Here is an 8994-nt window from a genome sequence, read left to right as displayed (position 1 = left end):
CTTAATCTCATAATGAGCTAACAATAATTTCATTCAAATTCACCTTTGGCGAGAATTGAATCGAAGATCTCTCACTTACAAGTGAAGAGGAATACCACTAGACCATAATATTAAGTGGTAAATAGTAGAATTTTTAGACAACAAAAAATAAGAGTACATCTTTTACACACCCCTACATTTAATAGTAAAAATGTATGTATATAATGGATACATATATAGGCCATGTCCTTGCTACATGAAAATAATAGAACCAAAAAAATAAAAAATGAGGGCACATAGTAGGGTAACAGATAGTGGAATGCTTCTTTTGTCTTTCCTCATAAGCATTCCTTCAATGGTAGGGTAGTTCATTACTATGACATAGAAGGGTATGAAATGTTGTAAGAACATCTTGTCCTACTCCCCCACAAAGATCCCTCTAGCAATCCCCACAGCAAACGATGCCATGTTCAAGATGACTAGGGCAACCATTGGAGCAAGAAATAGTAGTGATGTTTGGAAATCAAATACTCCCATATTGTAATGCTTGAGTTGTTCGACGTCGTCCACTTTATTCGTTGGAAAAAAACCGGCTGCTCTCATACCAAGTTTCTTCATGAAAGCATCCACACTACCATATAAATGGGATGTGACTGACTTCATCATCCATATCCTCTGCTCATTTACCCAATGTCGAAATGTTGACCCCGTTGCGAGCACCTCGTATAAATGTTTAGAATGAGATGATAGGAATATGAACGAAAATACAATGAAATAAGTATTTGAGACCTGCAAAGAACAAGACCGTCATACTATCATGTCAAAATCCTTCTACTAAAGTTGTATAACAACAAATTAAGTGGGTAATGCTTTCTTATATACTATACAAATACTTATATTATCGACATACTGTGAGTTTGAATTTTTTACCACACATGTGTTCATGATCAACCATAGTAAATGGCTCAGTTTCAATCTTAAGAACATAAAGCAAGTGAACATTTCCCTCGATAGTGGAAGTAATTATATATTTTGAATAATTTATACAAAAGAATTTTTAAAGAAACTTGTAAAAAAAATATAGGTATAATGAGAGAAAATTACCTGAGGGTAGGCAGAGTTGAGGAATGGTAGCAAAAGCCCCAGAGGGACAAGAAATAGAAAATTGGGAAAAGGGCAAGTTCTGCATAACACATGCTGTGAAGAAAAGTGGGCATTTTGAGAGGGCCATATATAAGAGGACTAAACTTGGAGATAGCAACATCAACCAAGCCAGAGGACCATCTTGTCGCTTGGACCAAAAACTCATCCAAATTGGTGGTGCCACTGCCCAAGAATTGTGGCCTTTTTGGATCACAATATACTGAAATCCAACCTTCGCAATGTAAATGAAATCCAAGCTTTGCATGCCACAAATAAAAGAAGATCACCATTAGCATAAAGTTGGAGGAATGCTAGGCTCAGTCACCTCCCAAGCCGGTTACTACAAGCTCTTCATACATTGTAGGACTGACACGTATCAACTTCTCACAATTGACTAACATTGGCATAGTTCCTTTTTTCGAAATAATTAAGGTTTCAATAGATTAATTGTACTCGCCTCTTTACCCCATTTGGTGCCATCTTCATAAGCACAAGAGGCTAGTAGTTAGGTTTCATTTGGCTGTGCATTATTTCTCTGGATGAACATATGATCAGGCTTGTTGATTTGGCGGAGGGATTTGATGAACTCATTGGATGGACCATAACATTGTCTAAGTTTCATTGCATCCCCGGCTGATCATTCAATAGTGAAACTAATTTAGTGAACGTATGAACGCATATATTACAGACAAGTTCATAATTTTAATATATATGCTTATTAAACCAAATTAAGGTATTTCATTAAGTGAATTTGTATTTGCCTTCACTAATGGAACTTTCACATAAGGACACCCTCTTGATGTAGTAGCCAGTACCAGACACGCATGGCCCTCCAAGCCCATCATAACCTTTCCATAGCACCTATTTATATACAAGTTGTCAAGACCAATTCTAGTCAAAGATTATTATATGCATTTGTACATATGACATATAATTGATTAATGTAAAGTTTGGTCCTTAATGGCACGTTTACGTAAGGGTAATCGGCATCACAAAACGGAATTGAATTCTGATTACGGAATACTCTGGTGTTTACCAAATTTGAGGTAATCAAAATTTAGTGGGTCCCACACCAATTTTGGAATCCAATTCCGAAATTTGGAGGAATTGGACTCGTAACAATTAGATGGTATTTGGATTCCGGAGGATTGAGGAAGTGAGGATTCCATTTTTCTTACCCATTGTGCCCTCCCTCACCACTGTCGCACATCCCTTGCCCTCCCCAGGACACAGACCCGACCACCATCATCTTCCACAACAATTAAACCACAAAAGTAGATCAAACCACAAACCAAGAAGAATCCCAAATTCTCCGCCAGAGGCGCAACTCGCTCACAGGACTTGAGAGCTCTGAGCGACTCCTTGAAACTTTTCAGCACTGACTGGGAGAGAAACCTCTCAGTTTTCGAAATGAGGTTGTCCTCCGAGTACTCCTCCATCATCTCCAAATACTCTCCGGCGCAACGTAACGGCACGACATTGGAGGAGCTCAGGTCGATCTTGACGCCGTAGCAAAACTTGGCGACGATCTCTAAGGTCTCGGAACCTCCGGGGAAGTCCGAGAGGGATATTTGGCACTGGACTTCTTCGATTTTGTCGGTGTCAACTTGCTGGTAGGGGTTTGATGGGTTCGTCTCTTGCTCTATGATCAGGTTGTGAAGCTTTCGACTTTTCGACATGAAATGGAACTGTAAAAAATCAGAAAAATTGGAAGCTGTTAGCTGAAATTTTTGGTGGTGGAAGGAGTTGAAATGCAGAATGTGCTCTCCAAGTGTTCGATGAAATGACCTTGTGAAGATGGAAGGTCATTTCTACTCTAAAAAAAATGTAACAATTTTACTAAAGAAAAATTCTCTCTGAAAAAAAAAAAAAGAGTAAAAGTTTTACTAAAAATAAAGGAAAACTAATGAAAAGGGTCTGAAAACTTTGAGTTTTAATGATAAGGACAAAATAAAGGGTAAAGTGAATAGTACCATGATTGACTTTTTAGTGTAAAAATGTGGTTTTTCGTTAAAGTGAACAGTACCGGGTGCTTTTCGTTAAAGTTCCCTAAAAATAATTAGCAAATAAAATAGATTAGTTAAGCAGGGGTACTTTAGTAATTATATTAAATTTTATTTCGATTCATATGAATTAGTAAACAGTTTATATAGATCAATGTCATTTCTACTTCGATTCCAGACAATTTTGGTAAACAACTTCAACAGGAATCTAATTCTGATTCCAGCTCATTCTAATTCCCCCTCAATTCAATTCCCTTCAATTTGATTAAGGATTAGTAAACGCGCCGTAAGTTCTTACGTACCTTAAGTGCTGATCTCAACTGACTGTCATAGATATCATTGTTGTTACTGATGTTGTGAAAATTTTGAGGGAATTTAATAAATGCTAGAGAGGGTGATATCTTGGGGTCAAGGTGGAAACACATTGTTTGCCGTGCCGAATTTGCATCATGGCAATGCATGTCACAATCTAAACCTAATATGTAAGGTGAATTGCTTACAACTCCCAACACACGTAGCTGATCAAAACAATGTCAACATTCACTTATCAAATATTATAATATGTAGGTAATTATGCCAAACTGTCAATCTGAATTATCAATTAATAGAATGAACTATTTTTTAAGACATAGTAATTAATTGGCAGCTAACTTGACAATACATAACGTAAGTAATACACATATATGGCAAGAGAATATTACTTAAAATCATTGTTCTAAATATCCCCGCCTAGCGCTGCTAGGCCTTGCCTAGGCACTAGGCTATTGGTCACTATTCCGATTAGTTTCTAGGCGTTTGAAAATTAAGAAAGTACGTCTAGACCAACTTAGGAATCTAGCTAGCCCGCCAAGACGCCCCCACCTACGCATCCGTCTAAGTTGCGGCTCTCACTTAGACAGAAAATCGTTAACTTTCATTTGCATTTTGTTTTTTCAATAAAATGTAAGAGACTTGTTGATTACTTAGATGAACATCATTATATGTTTGTTCCCCATGTTTTCAATATGTCCTAATACTTTATATTTTGAATGCCATTTTATTTTATAATTTAGGTATCCCAATAAAATTTTGTGTTTGTTGAAGTATAAATAGGCATTTATTTACACAATATATAATAAATTTACGTACATCCGCCTAGGCTCCGCCTAGTCACGTCCCAATCCGCCACCCGGCTTGTGCCCAACGTCTTTTAAAACTTTGCTTAAAATCGACACATAAATTGAGGAAAATTTACAAAAAGAGAGAGATGCATGCATACAAGAACATTGAGCACTCCAGCCTTGAAATGGTGAGGTTGAGAAGGTCTTTTTTCACAAGAAACATAAATAAGAAGAGGTACATTTTTTCGCTTCATTTGCTTGAGTTGCATCCTCATCATCACTGGACGTTTCTTGTATTACCTGCCAAAATTCCAGGTATGGATCTTACGATGAATTTGTATATATATCTAAACAATATTTGTCTTTCCTTACAATATTATGTCCTTTTGTGGTTGAATTCTTATAGCAAGCCTGATGATGAGGCAAGGCTTAACAACGTTACTATATATCACTAGGAAAATACTAATTACATGTTAATATGTAATGAAATCATAATTTTAGCACTGATAAATCAAAACTTTATAAGAGTGGATGGTATCACCAAAAAACGGATTTGACATCATATGATATTTCAGTTCAATAATGCAACATCACGTAATAATATATTTACACATAACGTTGCATTATTACACTATAACACTATTTGTTTTGAGAAATAACAAAAAAAAGTCATCCTGCACTCATTTCGGCTATTGCTGTTTTTGTCATTTTAACTGACCATTTTATGTATCTTCTCAGAAATAATGAGCCTCAAACACATAGACTCAATTAATTATCATTCAGAATGCACAAATTGCTTATGTTCTCTCACATTCAACTAGTGAGAAAATGTAAGAGGGAATTTTGGTGTTGATTGACATCATTGTTCTAAAAATCCCTGTCTAGGTCTCGCCTGGGCACTAGACAACTGACCACTGCTCCGATTAGCCTCTTGGCGTTTGAAAATTAAGAAATGCACCTAGACCCGCTTAGGCATTTGCCTAGCTCGTAACTCTGACTTAGATAGGAAATTGATGACTTTTATTTTACATTTTAGTTTTTCAGTAAAATGTAAGAGACTTGTTGAGTACGTGGATGAATATGCATTATATACTTGTTCCTCATATTTTCAATATGTTCTAATACTTTATAATTTATAAGTCATTTTATTTTGTAATTTATGTACCTAGCCACCTAGGAACTAGACCCCAACCCGCCATCCTACAAAACGCCTAGCATCTTTTAAAATTTTGATTGATACACAAACACATACAAAAACAGTAAAGGATTTTTTTTTTTTTTTTTTGGGGGGGGAAAAAAAGGAATTATAATTAACCTTCATATGCTCTTTCTCTTGTACGAACTCATTGCCCCCAAAACCACCATCTTCATCGCCATCATCCTCTCCTGCAGAGAAATAAGCCTCCGAAGCCGTACACTCGATTCCACACCTCTTACAAAACGGAAGCCACTATTTTGCAAACCTCCCAGCCTCTCTCATCCCATTCAAAATCACGTCAGCACCGGCGTCATCAGAGAGATACATGTGAAGCTTTTCCGGTGGATAGTCCATTGCCATGGCAGATAACACCATGTTCATCACCCCCCCGGTTGGCTCCTTCTCCGGATCCGCTGTGCAAATAAACATGTCAATCGGCAGAAGCTTGTCATCCTCCGGAAGCCTCTCTAGGAACACGGTTCGCGAAAATGTCTGTTAACTACATTGAAGAAGTAGCAGAGATGAACAATTATGAAATCAAGAAATGAAGGTTTACAGAGAGAAGAGAAATGTGAGATCGAAATGAATGAAGCTTTTGTATTAAACTCAATTAACTAACTTTACTATTTGTTTACAATAGCTATATATAGCTGACTAGAGAACTAACTCTTTCAACTAACTATTACATCATCCAATCCTTTACAACTATTTTGATGAGCTAGCAGTGATATATTCAACATCCCCCCTCAATCTCAATTGGGATTCCCAGTTTGAGATTGTATGAGTGCTTGAGAAATGGGCAATCTCTTCATCAAGACTATTTAGATGTCCAAATTAACCAAGGGGCACCGCCTGATTCTGTCTTGTCATCATCCACCGGGGAAGCACATGTTCTCAAGTCAATTGATAGTAGAAGTTATTTGGTCTCATCCCAACTTGATCAAAGCTTGCAACAAATTTCCTCCCAATTCCATAACGCTTTAAGATTGGATTCTCTTGAGAAATGCAGAACAATGAAATCCTTCTTGTCGATGTACTCCTAGCCCTGCTCCTATCAGCAATGAATCCTCTGTTCTTGGTGTTTAAAAGTGTCATTTCATACTTATCAACCAACTTCCCAAAGAATTTCAGCCTCTCAAACTGATTTCTACACCATTGTAGCTTTTGCGATAAGGTTTCCAATATTTCACAGTCAACAAGCTTTACAATCACAGAAATTAAGAAACACAACCCTCTTCGGCAATCGGCCTTCAATGAAGAAAAGGGAACAAGAATTGCACTCCGGCAATCAGCCTTAATGGAGTTGCACACAATAAGAACAAACAAAACTTTTCAAGAACGTTACTCCGGTTATCGGCCTTTAAGAAGTAACACACAATATCTGAGATAGAACTTTTCACTCCTGCTATCGGCCTTATGGAGGAAACAAATTGCATTCAACACACTCTTGACAATCGGCCTTTTTCGAGTGCACAAATCGCAAACAACCAAGAACTAATCACGCAACAAAAAAGGAATGGCTATCGGCCTTTGTATTCCTTCAACAAGCTCGCAGAAAATGGCTATCGGCTTTAACAGATAAACTGACATACAAGAAACCCTATCAAAGAAACAAGAATTTTTCAAGATGGTTTGTGAAAATGATGAACCTGATGTCGAGATAGGCATACCAGCTGCTCACGAAACCGTTAACAACCACCAAAAACCCAGAAAAGATTCATTCTAATTGTTCAAGAATTTGGAGAAAATGACTGAAAACATAACCTTCACATGAAACTTTTGAGTTGGGCATTTCGACAAACATCTCGATTGCACCCATGTATGATCTTTCTTCCATACCAGAGAACAGAGTAGAGATCAAAGAATTCACTGACTCATTCCTTCAAATAGTTGGAGTGCACATAATCATAACCTGAAGAGCTCCCAAGATTTGCAATCTTGAACAAACAATCACCAAAAAATTTGCAATACCCAAATTGTTTCACAACCAGTTCCACTAAAATATCATAAAAAGCGAAAACAGAGTGTAAATAAAAAAAAAGCATACGCAGAGAAAGAACAATCTTGGCTTTTGGGTTTGTATGAGAATGTACTTGACTACATTGAGATGAAGTATTCGTTGGTGGTGGTCTGCAAACTCCAAAAGCATTGAGTTTTGAATCCCAGAGAAACCCACTTCGCCTTAACCCTTCTTTTCATCATCCAGAGTCCTTGTAGTCTTAGTTGTCACGAATTCACCATCAGAAACAAGACCCACCTTGCAATTTCCCATGAAATCTTGGGCTACTCCATCAAATGCAGGAAACCCATAAATTAAATCCAAAGATACGAGCTTTTCATTCGCAGAATTGGAAAATTCTTGAAGTTCTTCAAGATTGGTCTCAGAGACTTGGCCATGAGGTGAACTCTTCACCTTCTTGGAGGACTCGGAGACCAAACAAAGAGAGCTCTTTTCGATGAAGTATGTGTCTTGTTTCAGACGAGTGGCTATCTTATTCTCAAATTGCAGTCGGAGAATCAAAGCGTTGCGGGAGAGTTTGGGTTTCTTCGAAATCTTTGATTGTTCGCTTGAAGCCGACGCATGTGTCAGATTCATCGAGATGTAAAATCTCAATTCATATCCCAGAAAAATCAACCCAAGAACAATCGCGGAAGCTTGGAAAATCTAATGAAAATTTAAGGAGAAACTTAACTAGAGAAGGAAAAAAAATGCAAACTACTAAGAAATGGAACCACCAGAATCCACAGCGTAAGCCTGGTGGCTCTGATACCATGTTAACTACATTGAAGAAGTATCAGAGATGAACAATTATGAAATCAAGAAATGAAGGTTTACAGAGAGAAGAGAAATGTGAGAACGAAATGAATGAAGCTTTTGTATTAAACTCAATGAACTAACTTTACTATTTGTTTACAATAACTATATATAGCTGACTAGAGAACTAACTCTTTCAACTAACTATTACATCATCCAATCCTTTACAACTGTTTTGATGAGCTGGCAGTGATATATTCAACGCCGCCATCGAAGTGATTGGATGAGGAGCCATTCAAAGGCAAGGAGGACTTCCGAGGCGAAGACAAGAAGCCATGGTAGGGTTGTGGCTTTGGTTTTGGGGTGTTGGAAAAAGAAAGAGGCTCTATAGTAAAACAACAAGGCTGGAGCGATCAAATGGATGAGGATATGTGTTCGATTGATTAAGTTTGAAAGCTTGTGGATGTGGCAGAGATGGAGAATGAGCTTAGAATTCTCCATAGCTTCTTATGTGGCAATTATATGTGTTCTTGCACTCGAGCATCAACAAGCAACATCCTCCACCTCCTTTTAAAGGACAAGAACACTGTCTACAAAATAATTTAATTAATAAAATTAGTGGAAAACAGCTGTAAAAGTTTTAAATTTTTTACATTGGATGTAACCATGGTCTCAAATGCCGATATTATCGGCGATATTTTGTCGATAATATTGGTTTTTCGGGTTAACGATATTTTAATGCTTATCCAATAAGATTTCGTCAAAATATCACGATATTATCAATAATACCGATAATATCGCAATATTTCCAAAATT

At 37.2% G+C, this 8994-nt stretch overlaps 1 pseudogene; it reads right to left on the bottom strand.

The window, feature by feature from the left end:
- Positions 1 to 231: 231 nt before the first annotated feature.
- On the bottom strand, positions 232 to 8679 carry LOC126609183 (cellulose synthase-like protein E2; annotated as a pseudogene).
- Between the last annotated feature and the right edge of the window lie 315 nt (positions 8680 to 8994).

Source organism: Malus sylvestris, chromosome 16 (genome assembly GCF_916048215.2).
Source record: "Malus sylvestris chromosome 16, drMalSylv7.2, whole genome shotgun sequence".
In the NCBI taxonomy this organism is placed as follows: domain Eukaryota; kingdom Viridiplantae; phylum Streptophyta; class Magnoliopsida; order Rosales; family Rosaceae; genus Malus; species Malus sylvestris.
Note: the sequence above shows the minus strand (reverse complement) of the source record. Positions and strands in the feature narration are given on the sequence as shown.